Here is a 17,493-nt window from a genome sequence, read left to right as displayed (position 1 = left end):
GCAGCTGCTGTATGCCCTCTGCTCAAGCTTCCCTTCCTCCCAGCAGTGTCCTCTATTTGGGAACCTGAAATAAGGTAACCCTAACAGGACAAAAGTTCACTAACAGATTTTTTTTTTTTTACACAATACTGCACTGTATTAACAGGGGTGTTGTAAGCAGGACACGAGAAGTAATTCTTCCGCTGTGTTCTGCACTGATTAGGCCTCAACTGAAATATTGTGTCCAGTTCTGGGCACCACATTTTAGGAAGGGTGTGGACAAATTGGAGAGAGTCCAGAGAAGAGCAACAAAAAATGATTAAAGGTCTGGGAAACATGACCTATGAGCAAAGATTGAAAAAATTGGGTTTGTTTAGTCTGGAAAAGAGAAGACTGCAAGGAGACATAACAGTTTTCCAGTATGTAAAAAGTTGTTACAAGGAGGAGGGAGAAAAATTGTCCTTAACCTCTGAGGATAGGACAAGAAGCAATGGGCTTAAATTGCAGCAAGGGAGGTTTAGGTTGGACATTAGGAAAAGCATCCTGTCAGAGTGGTTAAGCACCGAAATAAATTACCTAGGAAGGTTGTGGAGTCTTCATCATTGGAGATTTTTAAGAGTAGGTTAGACAAACACCTGTCAGTGATGGTCTAGATAATACTTAGTCCTGCCATAAGTGCAGGGGACTGAACTAGGTGACCTCTCGAGGGCCCTTCCAGTCCTATAATTCTATGTGATTTATTCTACTGAAGGGTTTTAATTAAATTATTTATTAAACTAACATTCTGAATAGATGTGTATGTCCCGTCCCAAGCTGAGTCCAAGTGATAAATAATGACAACAAGGCAGTCATACAAAGGGATCTGGATCACTGGGTAAGTTGGGCCCACTGAAACAAAATGTGTTCTCATAGAGCCAAATACAACTTCATATATAACCTACTTGCTTGTACTACAGCAAATTTTTTCCATAAAAAGGAAGAGAGCAGGGCACAGCACTTAGATGGGTCCAGAGGCACCCACAGGAGAGGTGTGGAAGTTACAGGGCATACTTTGTAGCTGTCTCTGAAATTCTGTAGAGGAATTCCATTAAGGGCAAGCAGTCCAACAGGTTCCACACATCCACCATCTGAGAGCTGAGCTAATTAGGGCTCAGTAGTTGGAAAGTTATAAATAGAGGGTGACAACACTAAGAGCTCAGCTGCTGAACAGGGCAGGAATGAGATTTTGTATGTGGGGTGGGAGAGTGAGCTGTGTCTCAGAGCCTGTTCTACTTTGGACCTAGACTACAGACTCCCTGTCTTGCTGGAAGCTGAGGAGATGGCCAAGTACTAACTGGAATTGCTGCTGGCCATGAGGCATTTTGATCTGCATTTTCCTAAAGACAAAGACAACTCTGAGGAGTTTGGAGGGGAACTGTGGGACTGTCATCCACCTCTGGCTCTGAGCTAAAGGGTATGTCTACACTGCAATTAAACACGCGTAGCTGGTCTGTGCCAGCTGACAGGCTCTCAGGGCTCAGGCTTCGAGTGTAAAATTGTGATGTGGATGTTCAGGCTTGCGCTGGAGCCTGGGCTCTGGGACCCTCCCTCCTTGCGAGGTCCTAGAGCTCAAGCTCCAGCCCAAGCCTGAATGTCTTCACCAGCAATTTACAGCCCGAACCCAAATCAGCTGACACAGGCCAGATGTGGGTGTTTAAGTGCAGTATAGATATATGCAAAGTGACACACATGCACTGTCGATGCCACATGCAGAGACTGAGAGATCATCTCTGTGAAAAGGTTATAGGACAGAGTGTGAAAAAACAAGAGAGTGTTCATGTGTGTTATATATATATATATAAACACATATAACATACACACACACACTGAGGTATATCTTGCACTGAAACTTATATAACAGCAATAAAATGTGGAAATGTGTGAAAACACAATAGCATTAACACAAAATACTTGTTTAAGAAAAGTTTTCAGAAGTATTCCAAATGCTGGCTGCAAATGTTTGTGTGTTCAATGTTATTCTTTAAGAAACTATATAGTACTCTCTCTTAGCAGTTTAACACTGTATAACAGTGGTCCCCAAACTGTGGGGTGCACCCCCCTAGAGAAACATTTGGGGGTGTGAGGTGGGGCCTTGGCCCAGTCCCACTCTACTCCCAGCTCTGCTCTGGCCCTGGCCCCTGACCATGCTCCAGCTGCAGCCCCAGTTGCCAGCCCTCACTGCGGCCCAACCACAGCCCTGCCCCCAACCCCGGCCCCAGTTTCATCCTCTGGCCAGGGCACTGCTCCCTCTCCCACTCCCACCTCCAACCGCAGCCTCGTTCCTGGCCCCAGGACTCATCCCCAGCTGCAAACCCAGCGTTGGCCTTTACCCCTGTTCGTGGCCCCCACCCCCACGGGAGCCCTGGCCCCACTCCTGAGGGGGGTGCATGGATGGGGCAAGGGGGCAGAACCCTGAAAAGTTTGGGGGCCACTGCTGTATAAAACTATTTATTTTTAAAGTCCTGAAAGACTGAGCTCTGACCTGTGCTTCAGCAGAGAAGTAGGCTGACATGCAACAAAGGGGGAGTATATTAATTATACACAATATTACCTCAGCAACCTTGCAACCTGGATCAAGAACATCTAAGAACTAGGAAGCAGGCTGTATCTACAGAATGGGGGACTGTATTCTGGAATGCTGTGACTGTGAAAAGGACGTTGGGGTTCATAGACCAAAAAACATGAGTTCCCAATGCAATGAGGAGGCAAAAAGACTAATATGATCCCTGGATGTATAAACAAGGGAATAGTGCATAAGAGGTGGGAAGTGATTTTTACCTCTGTCTACAGCATTGGTCAGACTGATACTGGAATACTGCATCCAGTTCTGGTGCGTTTTAAGAAGGATGCTGAAAAACTGGAAAGGGCACAGCAATGTTCCCTCTATTTTTTATATCCATGTGCAGAATGAATTTTGTTATGTGCACCAATATGGAGGTGATGTGTGGTGGGGGTGAGGCTGAGGGGTTCAGAGTGTGGGAAGGGGCTCAGGGCTAGGGCAGAAGATTGGGTGGGGTGTGAAGGCTCCAGCTGGACCTCTGGGCTCTGGGGTGGGGCTGTGGATGAGGAGTTTGGGGTGCAGGCTGCCCTGGGGCCAGAGGACTCCCCCTCTTATGCACTACTCTCCCTACCCGCAGCAGCAAGCTCGGGGGGAGGGGACCCCCTCTCTTCCCGCCAGCAGCACAGAGCTCTGGGGGAGGGACCCTTCTCTCCCTGCTGGCAACACAGAGCTCCGGGGCTGGGGGAGAGGCATGCAGCAGCCCTGCATGCCCTAACTTGCTCCCCTCCCCACCAACCCCCAGCCTTTCTCCTCTCCAGGCCCCTGTGGCTGCATGGACCTTTAGAGCCTGCTACACGGCCACGCAGCTTATAGAAAATTTATAGAGGGCCACAGTAGAAAGGGCCACAAAATCTCATGGAGTGTTGGAGAAAATGACTTACAGTGAGAGACTGAGCTGTTCATCTGTTTAGTTTATCAAAAAGAAGATTTGAGAGGTGACTTGTTTATTTTGTATAAGTACCTTCATGGGAAGAAAATACCAGGTAGCAAAGCCCTTTTTAATCTAGCAAGGAAAGTCATAATAAGAACCCGTTTCTGGAAACTAAAACCAGCCAAATTCATATTAGACATAAGTAAGACTATGAATCCATCTCAGAGGTCGCAAATTCTGTGATTTTACAAGACTTCCCTGACTTCTTGAAAATTCCAATAATTCAGTCCCAGGGGGAGGGGCTCGAGCTTTGGCTTCAGCTCCAACCAGCAGGGCTCAGGCTTTGGCTTCAATAGATCCGTGATTTATTGTCCACATCCTGTCCGTGACTCTTAATAAAAAATGCCAAAATCATAGCCTTAAACATAAGGCACAAATTTGTAACAGAGAAGGATTAACCAGTGGAACAAATGACCAAGGCAAACAAGGAATTATCTCTTGATGTCTTCACATCAAGATGGATGGATCCCTTTCTGGAACATGTGCCTTAGTCAAACAAAGGATAGCTGAATGAAATTCTGTGGCCTGTGTTGTACAGATCAGACTAGATGATCTAATACTCTGTTGTGGTTTGAAAATATATGACTGTGATGTGAACCATGAAGGGGTTGAGCCCTTTTCCTGGATTGAGAAGAAGCGTCTGTAGGGACTGAGTTATATATCAGACATGCAGCAAAGGGCTGACAGCTGTGGCAGTTGAAGGAAGGAGCCAACAGCCATGCAGCCTAACGTCATCCTTATAAGAACCTAAGGCTTTCAGTAGTGCAGGGAGTTGCTCCTTGAAAGGAGGAGTGGAACTTCCTCCCCAAAGGAGAGGTATGGAATCTGAACAAGGAACATGGACTCTTTCCTTTATCTCTATCCCCACTCTCACAGTCTACATGGCTACTCTACAGAGGAGAGTCCTGTTTGTTAGTTAGTCTCCTTTTTCATCAGCTGGCTTGAGAGACTAATTGCTGCTGAAGAGGAATGAGGTCTTTAAGAGTTGAGGTTTAATTTTTTGGATTTTTTTTCTGCCAAGCCTTAAAAAAGTGGAGACTGCTATCCCACTGAGGGGAGGTCAGTAACCCTATTGCAAACAGCATAAATGTACATTGCCTTTTGCTCCCAATTCTCTACTATAAGCTCTGAACAAAATGCTTTTCTGCACAAAGTGACCTGCTGTGCCTTAATTGGAAGTAAATAATTGCCTGTAGTGTGGCAGAAGTGTGAGACTGGGAGGGCCAGGGCCTACACAGTATCCCATATTTCATGGATACAAATCATTGCACCAGAAGTGTGGGAGAGGGTAATGTAGTGGGGAAGTGAGGGAGTGTGTTGCTGAAGAAAAAAAGGCATGGCCAGTGTTGTACCTTCTGGAATTCTACCATGCAAGCCTTTCTCCATGGAAGTCAGTGGAGGCAGGATTTCACCTACACTCTCTGCAAACAGAACTGATACAGGGAACCCTAGCCAACAGTAATACCTGCAGGCTCACTTGCATATTTCCTAGTGCATGGTATGAGAATGCTCACTTGGGAAAACCCTGTCTCCCTCTCCCACCTGTGAGAGTCTTGAAGAGCCCTGAGGTCAGGGAAGAAAATTGGTCTACCCAGCCACTGAAACTCATACCCCAGCACAGTCACTGCCTCCTGAAGGCCTGGTGCTGTCTGCAGACAATCCATGAGCCATTTCACCAAGTGTGGGTGGGGGACATTATGTTTGTTGGTCTATGGAACTTTTCCCATTTCTTTGCAGGTCCATTTATGGCTATGTCAGACTCTGTCACTACCCACACTCATCAAAGCTGCTTCCACCTCAATAAAAGATCACAAAAATATGGAAAACAATCAAAACCCTTGAAAACTAAGCCAAGGAAATAAATATCAGAACAGTAGACCTGCCACATAGCATGAAGACAAATTACTTCATGCTGTGATCAAGATGCGAGCAGTAGCTCCTGAAGATAGATAGATAATGGGGGTGATCCATTACAGTATATGCTCTTTATCTTTAGTGGAAGGAAGCCTGATTGTCACAGCAATGTGCAGGTACTGGCTGTGGCCAGAAAATGAAAATGTTACTTAAAAATAAATACATAAGATATTTACCTGGGAGGTTAGTCCTAGTATCTAGGCAAAGTGCACTGATGGTTATCAAAATACCATTGAATGAGGAGGTCGTTTAAACACCATGCCTTTCTCAACCAAACTATATGTTTATAATACTGGTATCAAATATATATCTTGAGACGTAAAATGCACTGCTAATTATTTTGTATTAAAAAAAGAATCAGACACTTACTGGTCAGGGGCGGCTCTACGAATTCCGCTGCCTCCTGCAAGACGTGCCACTGGTCCCGTGCCTACGGTGGAGCTTCCGCAGTTCCACGGCCGTGGGACCAGCAGACCCGCCGCAGTCATGCCTGTGGGAGGTCCGGTCGTCCCGCGGCTCCGTTGGACCTCCCGCAGGCATGACTGCGGAAGGTCCACCGGACCCAACTGCCGCCCTCCAGTTAAAATGCTGCCCCACGCGCGCGCTTGGCACGCTGGGGTCTGGAGCCGGCCCTGTTACTGGTGCCCTTTTGAGCTCAGTCTCTGTTCATCTTTGTTAAATCAATGGATAACGTTTTTAGGTTTGGATACTTATATTCACATTTAGGCATCTAAATATACCACCTGATTTTTCAGTGGTGCTGAGCATGAGGATCTCCTTTTGAATGCACTGTGAGTTGTGGGTGCTTAGCGCCTCTAAAAATTACTTACTAACACCTAGAGATGAACTAAGTGCTTCACAAAAATCAGTAGAGGCCATTATCTCTGTTCCAAAGAGCCTACAGTCTAGACTAGACATGACACAAGTGAGAGACAAAAATGGACTAAAGTTGGGATGGGGTAGGATGGTCAAATAATATCACACGGTTTTGTAGTCAGTCATGCACACATCCCAATAACTCCATTAATAAATGTTGTTGCTACCTTTCTTCCCCCTCATTTCTTGTGGACATGATGGCAAAACTAATGTTTTAGGAGAGATTTGAATGTAGTAAGGGAGATGCAGGGCCGGCTCCAGACCCCAGCGCGCCAAGCGCGCGCGTGCGGCGGCATTTTAACTGGAGGGCGGCAGGCGGGTCCGGTGGACCTTCCGCAGTCATGCCTGTGGGAGGTCCAACGGAGCCGCGGGACGACCGGACCTCCCGCAGGCATGACTGCGGAAGCTCCACCATAGGCGTGGGACCAGCGGCACGTCTTGAGGGAGGTCCTGCGGAGGCGCGGGACCGGCGCCCGGCTTGGGGCGGCGGAATTTGTAGAGCCGCCCCTGGGGAGATGGCTTGGCAAACAGAGTGGGGAAAGTGTTTGCAGCCTGGAAGTAAATGCAAGAGTAAGGGTATGTCTACACTGCAATTAAAAACCCACAGCTGACCAGCTGACTGGAGCTCACGGGGCTATTTAATTGCAGTGTAGGTGTTCAGGTTTGGGCTGGAGTCCAAGCTCTAGGACCCTGTGAGGTGGGAGTGTCCCAGAGCTTGAGCTGCAGCCCAAGGAGAATGTCTACACTTCAATTAAACAGCCACTTAGCGCGAGCCCCAGACCGCTGGCATGGGTTTCTAATCGCAGTGTAGACATTCCCTAGGATACTAAGTGGTATCAAGGCTGGTGTCACTAATAAAGAGGACCAGTTAGAGATAAACATGAAATGAGACCAAGATAAGGGTCCGGGGCACGAACAGGTGAGGAGGTGGTATCAGCTCGTGCTGGGCAAAGGGGTATCTCAGCCGCCGGCAGTAATGGAGGAGAACAGTCAGAAACAGGTGACTCGTGATTCGGTCCCTCACCAGAAGAGGTGAAGTCAGACCCCTCAAGTGCAGATGGGTCCTGAGGACTGGCATGACCTGGCAACAGCTGATCTACATGTCGCCGCCAGGTAAGATTCTCTGCAGTCCGGACTGTGTAGGAAACAGGTCCTGTTTGAGTGATGACTGTGGCCGGAACCCATTTAGCTCTGGAAGTATAATTCCGAGCCAAAACTGGCTGTCCTGGGCTAAAGGTTCGGTCTTTTGCTCTGGGTGCCCGTCTGATGACTTGATATTGCTGCTGATGTTGCACAATTTGTCGGGGTTCAGAAGGTTTCAGCAGATCAAAGCAAGTGCGCAGCTGTCGTCCCATCATTAGAAAGGCCGGAGATGCGTGGGTCGTAGCATGAGGTGTGTTTCTGTAGGAAAGTAAAAAGGTATCCAGGACGCTTTTGAATGGAGTGTTGTCCCCTTGCTGATTTCAAAGCGTTTTCATTGTCTGCACAAATCTTTCAGCTAATCCGTTGGTGGACGGATGATATGGTGCTGACGTGATGTGGTGTATCCCATTTGCCTTCATAAAATTTTGAAACTCCTGAGAAAGCGAACTGCGGTCCGTTGTCGCTCACAAGTTGTTCTGGCAGACCAAAACGACTAAAGAGTCCTCGTAGTTTTTGGATAGTACTCTCTGCAGAAGTGGACTGCATTATAGAGACTTCTGGCCATTTAGAATGGGCATCTATTGCCACCAAGAACATGCTTCCTTCAAGGGGGCCAGCAAAGTCAACGTGAATACGTTGCCACGGGTTTTCAGGCCAGTCCCATGGGTGTAGGGGTGCCCACTGGGGTGCATTCCTCACACCCTGACATGACATACAAGCTTTTGCCTTCTCTTCAATAGCGCTGTCCAGTCCAGGCCACCAAAAATAGCTTCGTGCAATTTCCTTCATGCGCACTATTCCACAGTGACCGGAATGTAACTGTTCTAACATCTGTGATCTCAGTGGTGGTGGAATAATGACACGTCTCCCCCACAACAAACAACCAGATTGGACCGATAACTCCGTCCGCTTGGACATGTAGGGAACAAGGTCGGATGAGACCGGAGAGGTTTGTCGAGATTTTCCATGCATCACCAGGTCCATAACGTGGGACAATACTGGGTCAACGCGAGTTGCCTTCTTTATCTGAGTAGCAGTGATGGGTGTATTCTCTACCTGTTCAAAGTAGAAGATTTCCTTTTGGGCACTATCTTGGTGTTTGACCGGCAAAGGCAACCTTGAGAGGCCATCTGCATTGCCGTGCAGAGTGGATTTCCGATATTTGATTTCATATGTGTGTGCTGAAAGTAACAATGCCCAACGTTGCATACGACTAGCAGCTAATGGGGGAATGCCTGTGTAGGGTCCAAAATTGATGTCAGAGGTCGATGGTCTGTGAGAAGAGTAAATTTTCGCCCAAACAGGTACTGATGAAACTTCCAATTCCAAAAACAATTCCTAATGCCTCACATTCGATTTGGGCGTAGTTAGTTTCTGCTTTGCTTAGAGTGCGTGAAGCAAAAGCAATAGGTCTCTCTTCTCCTGAAGGCATAATATGTGACACGACTGCTCCCACTCCATAAGGAGGCATCGCAGGCCAGTTGCAGTGGTAAGGATGGATCAAAGTGCGTTAGAACTTCAGAATTTAGCAATGCATCCTTAGCTTTGTTAAACGCAACATCACAGGCTTCAGTCCACTTCCAGGCCTTGTTCTGCCCAAGGAGCTCATGAAGTGGTTTTAGCAGTGTGGCTAACTGTGAGATGAACTTTCCATAATAGTTCAGGAGTCCTAGAAACGAGCGCAGCTGGCTTACATTTCGAGGGGGGGAGCCTCCACAATAGCTTTAACTTTTGCAGGGGCCTTATGAAGACCTGCAGAATCAATGATGTGTCCCAAATATTCAACAGAGGGCTTGAAGAATTCACACTTGTCTTTGCGAACTCGTAGGCCATACTCTTCCAGTCTTTGTAGGGTAGCCTCTAAATTCTTTAAGTGATCCTCTTCATTTCTTCCAGTGACCAGGATATCATCCAGATAGCACTGAACTCCTGACAAGCCACACAAGATCTGGTCCATAGCCCTCTGGAACAGGGCGGGAGCAGATGTTATTCCGAAGGGTAGGCGACAGTATCGATAAAGCCCCTTATGAGTCACAATAGTCAACAGCTCTTGGGACTTTTCATCGACGATGCATCTGTAAATATGCTTGACTCAGATCAATCTTACTGAACTTTTGTCCCCCAGCCAGGCCTGCGAAGAGGTCATCGATGCGGGGAAGCGGGTATTGCTCTGCACACAACACTGGGTTGACAGTGACTTTAAAATCACCGCAAATCCGGAGAGAGCCATCTTTCTTCACGATTGGAACGATAGGAGTGGCCCATGAGCTATGGGTAACTGGTATTAGGACTCCATTGGTGACCAGGCGCTCCAGGTCTGCTTCAACTTTTGGCCTGATGGCATATGGCACAGTTCGGGCTTTCAGATATTTTGGTGGACTGTCAGGTTTAATGTTCAATGTCACAGTGATTCCCTTCATACTTCCCAAATCATCTCCAAAAACAGCAGCATGTTTCCTTAGAATAGGGGTTAGACTGGTTTCTTCTTTAGTCATCCGGTGCACTTCTGCCCAGTTCAGTTGAATCTTCCCAAGCCAAGACCTACCCATTAAGGCTGGGCAAACAGTGGCAATTTAGCTGCCTGTCCATTGAGCTCCACCTTAACATCAATAGTGCCCAACATGGGCACAGCTTCACCTGTATACGTCTTCAGAACAGTTTTTGTTGCCTTAAGCGGAAGATGCTGTAGCTTTTCCTTATACACAGTCTCAGGAACCAGCGAGACAGCTGCACCGGTGTCTAGTTCCATGCGTATAGGTTTGCCCTCCAATAAAGGGGTTACCCAGTATTCATGTGAGCCCACTGCCAAAGACAAAACATGCAGTGGCACTTTCTCTTGTGAGGAGGTGTCACCTTGATCATCCTGGGTCTGCTCTAGGGTATGCAAGGTTCCTCTTTTTGTCGGCCAGACCACAGGCTTCTTTTTCTTTTGTTTACAGGCATACTCAATGTGTCCCTTTTTGCCACAGTGTCGACACACCAGGTCCTTACACCAGCATTCTGATGCCTGGTGACCCAGCTTACCACAGCGGTAACATTCTTGACTCTTCACCGTTTTGTGGGTCAGTTCTTGTGACACTTTTTGCACCCTAGGGGATGCACTGATGTATTGTGCCTCCCTTGTAGCCAGTTCCATGGAGACAGCAATATCAACAGCCTTCTGTAATGTAAGCTGAGCCTCTGTCAGTAGGCGCTTCCGTATAGCTTCACTGCAGAGGCCACACACTAACCTGTCACGCAGGGCATCATTTAACATCTCTTTAAATTCACAGTGTTCTGCTAGCTTTTTTAAAATGGCTACAAATTGTACAACTGTTTCATCTTCCTTTTGGTCTCTTTTGTGGAACCTATATCTTTCAGCAATTACCAGTGGTTTTGGGGAGAAATGAGACCCCAGGATTTCCACAATGTCACTGTAAGATTTAGTCTCAGGCTTAACAGGGTGCAGTAAGCTGCGTAGCAGAGAGTAGGTTTTAGCCCCTACAACAGTTAAGAATATTGGCACCTTCTTCGCTTCTGTAATGTCATTTGCAATACCAAAAAGCTCAAAACGCTCAGTATACACATGCCACTGCTCTGTATTCTCATCAAAAGGCTCCAGGGGCCTGGTCAGAGTAGCCATGATTTTTAGTTTCACTTTCACAGTCAGTGCAAACAAGCAGCTTTTTTTGTTTGTTTGTTCTTTACCTTGACTTCTACTTCCTTCTGTTACTGGAGCAGCACCAGGATCCCATCCTCGTCGCCAGTGTTAAGTCCTTGGGGCAGCCGGTGTAGGAAGCAATCACTTGAGGCCAGAGAGCAGGCAGCTAACCAAAACCTCCATTTTATTTACAGATATACAGAGAGCTCACTCAGCCGGTTGAAACCGGTTGAGCTAACCCATAATAATCTAACTCAGTTGCCATAGCAACAAAAACCATGACAACCAAATACACAACAGGTAAGGCCTGCTTAACTGGCAAATAAATCAGGCCACTTGTTTAGGTTCCTAAATATGGATCGAAGTGCCTAGCTTTAGGCACCCAAATTTCAAGCTTTTCACTTAAGATAATAGCTGATCCCAAATCTACTTTCTCTCTGTTACCCATATTGCTAATAGAATAATTATTATTGGATTTTTATTTGTTATGTTTTGTAATATACTTTGCTTTATCCTATATCTCTCTGATGATTTCCATTCAGAGAACTCAAAACCTTAACTTAGCCTCATAACTCCTCAGTATGGAAGGTAAATATTATCCTCAGGGACTCTCTTTTATATTTGTAATGTGCCTACTATTTTGTAGGCACTCCAGAAACAATAAATAGGTTGTTTATGGTGCTAAACATTTCTCTCAAGGAACATATCAAGAACAATCCTCTGTTCACACAGTGTAAAAATCCCCTCAAATTAAACTCTAGATTGTAAATGTAAAAATGGGGCGGGAGGGAAATATCCTACTCAAGGAAAAATAAAAATCAACAAAAAATTATGCCTGTGGCAATGATGAATGCATAAGATTTTAGTTAAATATTATAAATATTATAATTATGTTATGTGAGTCCATGAGGATTTAGATATATTAATTGTACCACTAGTTATTTCTCTTGTACTGAACAATAAAAAAATACACATTTGCCCAATTTAATGTGTTCAAAGTTCACAGATTTTCACAAGGCAGATAAGTGCAACGCACTCAGCACTTGTTCTTTCATTTTGAGTCTGACTAAAATGGGTACGATCTAACGCGTTGCATAAGGAATGGCCTAACATTACTTTAAACCTGGAAAATGTGCATTTTATGTACATCAATAGTGGTATCATTAAAGAGATTAATTTCATGACAGGGAAGAGCTGTTCTTTCCATGCACAGTAAATGACATTGAAAAGTTCATTGAACCTATTAATAGACTAGGAGACTTAGAATACTGCATTTTTTCTGCTTTCTAGTAATGGCTTTAGGTTAGGCATAGTTAGATGGTATAATTTTTCTATTGTTATTTCTGCCTAAGTATTAACTTAAACTGAAGTTTAGTAAGCCTGTTGCCGGCTCAAAGAGCCCGAGGCGGAGCAACAGCAGGGTTCGTTGCCCGGTGTGCGTCGCACTAATTATCACACCAGGGTGGAGAAGCAAAACCAGGTTTATTTGAGCCCAAATAAAGGTGCCAGGGAGAAAAGCATTCTCAAATCCTGTATGCCCGCTCACAGGCGGGGTCCCAACATTTATACCCCCCTTGTTTGTGTAAGCCTTTTGTTCGGTTTTCCCCCTCACCCCTCCCTTCCCAGCAGCAGCTACATTAGGCATTACATTTCAGCGTGTTAGAAAAGGTTCTCATCCACAAGCTTATCTCTGGCCTTGACAGAACAAACGCATACAGATTTTCCTTCCCCCTCTCCCCCTCCTCCCCGCCGCTTTTGCTGTTTTAAACTCCTGCATTTGCAAGCTGAGATTGCTGACAGTTACACATTTTGCTTACAGTCTGTTAGCATCTTAGGCTGGTTAAAGTTCACAGCATGTAAGAACTTTGGTTCACTTCAGGCCCAAAGTCACAACTTTGGTTTACTCAGGCCTAGTGGCACCAACAATTCCCCCCTTTGAGAATACTCAACAAACTTTTGGCGAGTTTTCTCAAACTTTAAAAACAAAAACAATGAAGCTTTACAGATATATGTACAACTGCTCTTTTGAGCTTAGTCACCCCCAACCCAGGAATGAATGCATGGACAAAAGAGTGGAATGTTCATTTAACAACTAAGGGATTGGGACACTGACTATAAATCAGGTAGGTATACCAAGTGGTTTAATTTCCCAGATGTCTTGGTGAATAATTTAGTTCCACATGCATCCTCCCCATGGACCCAGCAGGATTCGGTATGTGGGAGCCCACACCCACCCTAACCGGTCCATATGCTTGGAAGGAGCACTCTGAATGTCCCCACTTCCATCCAGAAAGTGTCCAAGTATGTCTTCATGACTACAGATCAGATGGTACTCCTGATGCATCTGTAAGGGCAGTGGGCCAAGTCTGGTCTAGATCCCACTGCAATACCTTCCCAGCCTCAGTGATATGCAATACCATCTCTGTCAGTAACTTCTGGGTCATAGAACTAAGGGCTGAAATGACATGTAACTCACCAACTCCAGCCTGTACTTAAGATAGCTGAGTTTCAAGAATAAGGCTAGTAGCCTTTTCTAGTTGGCCCAATTTCTTATCATGTTCTTGTCTTTTAAGATATTGGCCCTAGCCCACAGGGATCTGCTCAATCCTCTTTCTTCCAGAGGAAATAACCCAGGCCCTCTGTTGTGCTAATCTAATGGCAGCCCCTTGTGAGCAATCTGGGTATGTAGAAGTGATTTGAAAACTTGATAAGGGCAATGTCATTTAAAATCCAATTAGGGAGGGCAATACATACTGAAGGATTTATCCAAAACACAGGGCACAGCCTGTAGATTAAACCCCAAAATTCAATTAATACCACATTCCCAATCATGGGTCCCATAAATTTCTTCCTTGCCAGTGTACAATTCTTTGTTTCTTCACCAGGGTCAGTTCTCAATGTCCTTTTAGTCAGGAATTCCTGGACTTTGGCAATGTCAGTGGAGTGAGTGTTTCTTCTTCTTTCCCAAAACAACTGTGGTTTAGCATCCTACAGGGGAGAGGTTGCCAGCACATATCACCCTGTAATAGCTGTGCTTTTTCTAGAAAAGTCTAAAGGCACAGTTGGTCTGTCAGTGGACAAGGGAGAGGTTGCCAGTACGTCACCTTGTCCTTTTTCCCTGCTGTCCAGAAGCACAGTAGAACTAGAAGAAAGAATAGGCTAATCATCAATAGGAAAATTCTTCTGATGTGGAGGGGTCTTTTTGCAGTGAGAATCCTGGGTCCAAGCAGTCAGTCTTTGGCACTTCACAGCAGTGTTGGTAGACAGCAGGACTTGGAAAGGGCCTTTCCAGCGTGGAGCCAAGGCAGTCTTTCGTTGATGGATCTTTATGTAGACCCAGTCTTCTGGTTCCAAGGAGTGGGCAGGGCTGCTAGGATCTTTGGGTTGTTTCTTTTTTTACCTGTGAGTATTAATAGGTGCAGCACTGAATTGTTTTCTTGTATGCACTCTCCTTAGTCTAGTGTTCTTCAGTGTCCTGGGGACATTAGGAAAACTATTAAATTGCCTCAGAAGGACTTAGGAAAAACAGAAGTGCGCTCCTATGTAGCTGCTTCATCAATCTGCTCAGTTTATGGTTTAGGAATTAGAAACCAAAATTAAAGTGTTTCTTGAGAGCAAGGGGAGTGCCAGGAGCACTTCCAGCACCAAAGCTCAGGAGGGAGGCATTATATCTGTGTAAAACATATCTCCTGAGCTTTGGAAAAGTTTGCTGGGGAGCAGCATGTTTCATATTTTTAAAAGTATGTCCAGAACTCCCCCAGCATGCTTTGCCATTGTGTATGGGGCAAGAACAGATTATGGACAAACCCCCATTCCATCCAGATGTACTAGCAGAGCTTACCTGCCTCATCTGTTTGTTTTTGGGACAGTTTATGTTTGCAGTCTTCTCCATTGGTTCACTTGGCTGGATAAGCTTATCCCTTTACCTTTTCACACCGCTAGTACACAGACCAGTCATAATCTGGCCAATGTCTCTGCCTCTGTAGGAAGTTTCTGTATGGAAGTTTTGGAGAGGAGGGGAGGAGGAGGAAAAGGAGGAGGAGGGGATGGCTGCATTTAACCGAAGTGTGAAAATCTTGCAGGTTTCTGTAAATCTATTTGATACAGAGTGTCCAGAGGAAAGACAAGAGGTTAGATCTTGCATACTTACGATGGGAGTTTTGGATGAGTAAGGAGTGTAGGACCTAGATCAAACTCTCTTAAAAAATTGCTGTGATTCTTCAAAGACAGAGATGGGTTAACTAAAACTTAACTGTAACTGAAGGCCAAATACACTCTTTATGAAGGAAAACCCCATCCAAATGCAAGAATCTTAGCAATTCTGAACTTTTTCATTATACTTATGTTGTTCAGGTTGTTATAAAGTTGTGTCAAAACTTTCATAACAGCTTCCTTTTTTCACATCTCTGTTAAGTCGGGTGTAATTATGCTTTTCTTTGTTGAACCTGACATACAGAAGCTTAGACAGATAACTTACACTCTGAAATTCACTGAGCCAATTTTAACTTTTGTGTGTAAACTTAATGTAAGTTTGCTGACACTGGAAAATTCCGGTTAGGTGAGGTGAGCTCTCTAACTGGAAACCAGCTTGGATTCATAAGATGAAATCTGGCTAGTGATGAATCCACAGCATGAAGTAATTTATTTTGGTATTTTAGGGGTAAAAACATTGAAATGGCTGAGGTCTGGTTTTCAGATACATGTGCAGCAGCAACAATTTTTAAAAGCAAATTTAAATAGGCATGTTTTCTGTTAGCATGTGCCTGATAAACTAGACAAGCCAAATTATTATTTTTTTAAAAATCCAAATATAGGAGTAATGGGATAAAATTAAAAAAAAGGGAATGTTTAGACAGTATAGAAGGAAAACATCCTGACAATGAGCTCTGTTTGCCAGTGGAATAGTCTCCCAGTGGATGTGATGGAAGCCCTGTCACTCGAGACAGAACTAGAAGATGTACTGCAGGGAACAGTCCTTCAGACTCTGATACTCTCATCATTCACCTTCAATCCCTACATTATCTAATTATCTTCATTCTCTGAACACACCACCCCTTCTTTGAATCCCTCCATTGGAACTCCTTTTTCTGACATAAGAAATGTGGGCTCCTTCACATCATTTTCAAGGCCTATCACAGCTCTGTCCCTCCCTACCAATTTACTCTTGTCTCTTACAACACCATCCTCCCCTCCATTTCTTCAGGTCCATCAACAACACCAGCCTCAACTGCCCGATGTCAGCTTCTCACAACTCTCTGCTCCTTCCAAGCTGTCCCTTATGTATGGAATGCTCTCCTGGAAGCAAGTTGAAAGGCAATTACTCTTTCCTTTAAATTCCTCCTCAAGACATACCTCTGCAGTGATGTCTACAATAAATCTGCTCATAAATAATTCTAGGTTAAGGGCTTTGGGGGCCATAGTGCAGGAGAGAAATGAAAAGCATAAATTACTTAATCAACTGACTCTTGCAGGCATGGGACAGACCGTTTGGATCACTTAAATCCTTAGAGAGAATGTTAGAGGGTAAGGTATGAGGAAACAGGGTCATATTGCCCAATCCTGCAGTCTTTTCTCATTCCTTGACTTGAATAGAAATTTTACTTGAGTAAGGAATTCAGGCCCTGAGTTTATACACTACTTAAACACAAAGCATACTCCAAGGAGAATTTTATAACTGAGATGATTCTTAAATTGTCAGATAAATCAATTTCTGAGATTCAAATTAATTAATTTGTGATTGCAAAAGAATTGATTTTACTAGACTTTTACACGGTCTAAAAAAACACTTCCTTTGAAAGAGTGTAGGTTTCATTAATTTGTTTAGGTGATAAGCAACAGGAAAATAACTAAGGGGGTAGAAAGTAATTCCTTTATGCACACTGAGGAGTTACTCATTTCACGAGTAGCCCCATTGATTTCAAAAGGATTACTCCATGGAATAAGGTACTCTTTGATGTGACTAAGGGTACCAGAACCTGGCCCTAAGGGAATATCCTGGCTCTCTTTAGTTCTTTCCCTCACAATCCCTGACTATAAGGGACAGGGATGTCAATGGCCAAAATTTACATCATTCAAGAACTCTTACCATGAATTAAAGATAATTAACGTATAATCCTGTAGAGCTGAGAATACTCTCTTTTGTCTATTTCACATGGTTTTGATGTTTTAAATAGTTCTCTAAGTGTTCGAGTATTAAATATAATCATTACATTTATTTAGGTTTTTTAAATTTAAAAATGGCAATGTTCTCAGCTATTTTAGTTACAAATATTTGATTAATATTATTCTATCTTGTGACTAATTCTTTTCTGTCTTTGAGGAAGATGACCAGTACAAAATTTACTTCATTTCAGGTTTATTAGGATAGGTCTTTCATGTAATAACATGTTTGACCAGCAGTTATATACCATT

At 44.6% G+C, this 17,493-nt stretch overlaps 1 long non-coding RNA gene across 3 annotated transcripts in view; it reads left to right on the top strand.

The window, feature by feature from the left end:
• Positions 1 to 17,493, top strand: part of LOC120400857 — a 44,406-nt gene that overhangs the window by 16,743 nt on the left and 10,170 nt on the right. The window contains exon 1 of one of the 3 annotated variants that reach the window (XR_005596116.1): positions 11,585 to 11,670. The exons of the other annotated variants lie outside the window; for them this stretch is intronic. This is a non-coding gene — a long non-coding RNA (uncharacterized LOC120400857). Of the gene's footprint in view, positions 1 to 11,584; positions 11,671 to 17,493 lie in introns of those variants that run through there. 3 annotated transcript variants of the gene reach the window in all.

This window comes from Mauremys reevesii, linkage group 3, assembly GCF_016161935.1.
Source record: "Mauremys reevesii isolate NIE-2019 linkage group 3, ASM1616193v1, whole genome shotgun sequence".
Classification (NCBI taxonomy): domain Eukaryota; kingdom Metazoa; phylum Chordata; order Testudines; family Geoemydidae; genus Mauremys; species Mauremys reevesii.
Note: the sequence above shows the minus strand (reverse complement) of the source record. Positions and strands in the feature narration are given on the sequence as shown.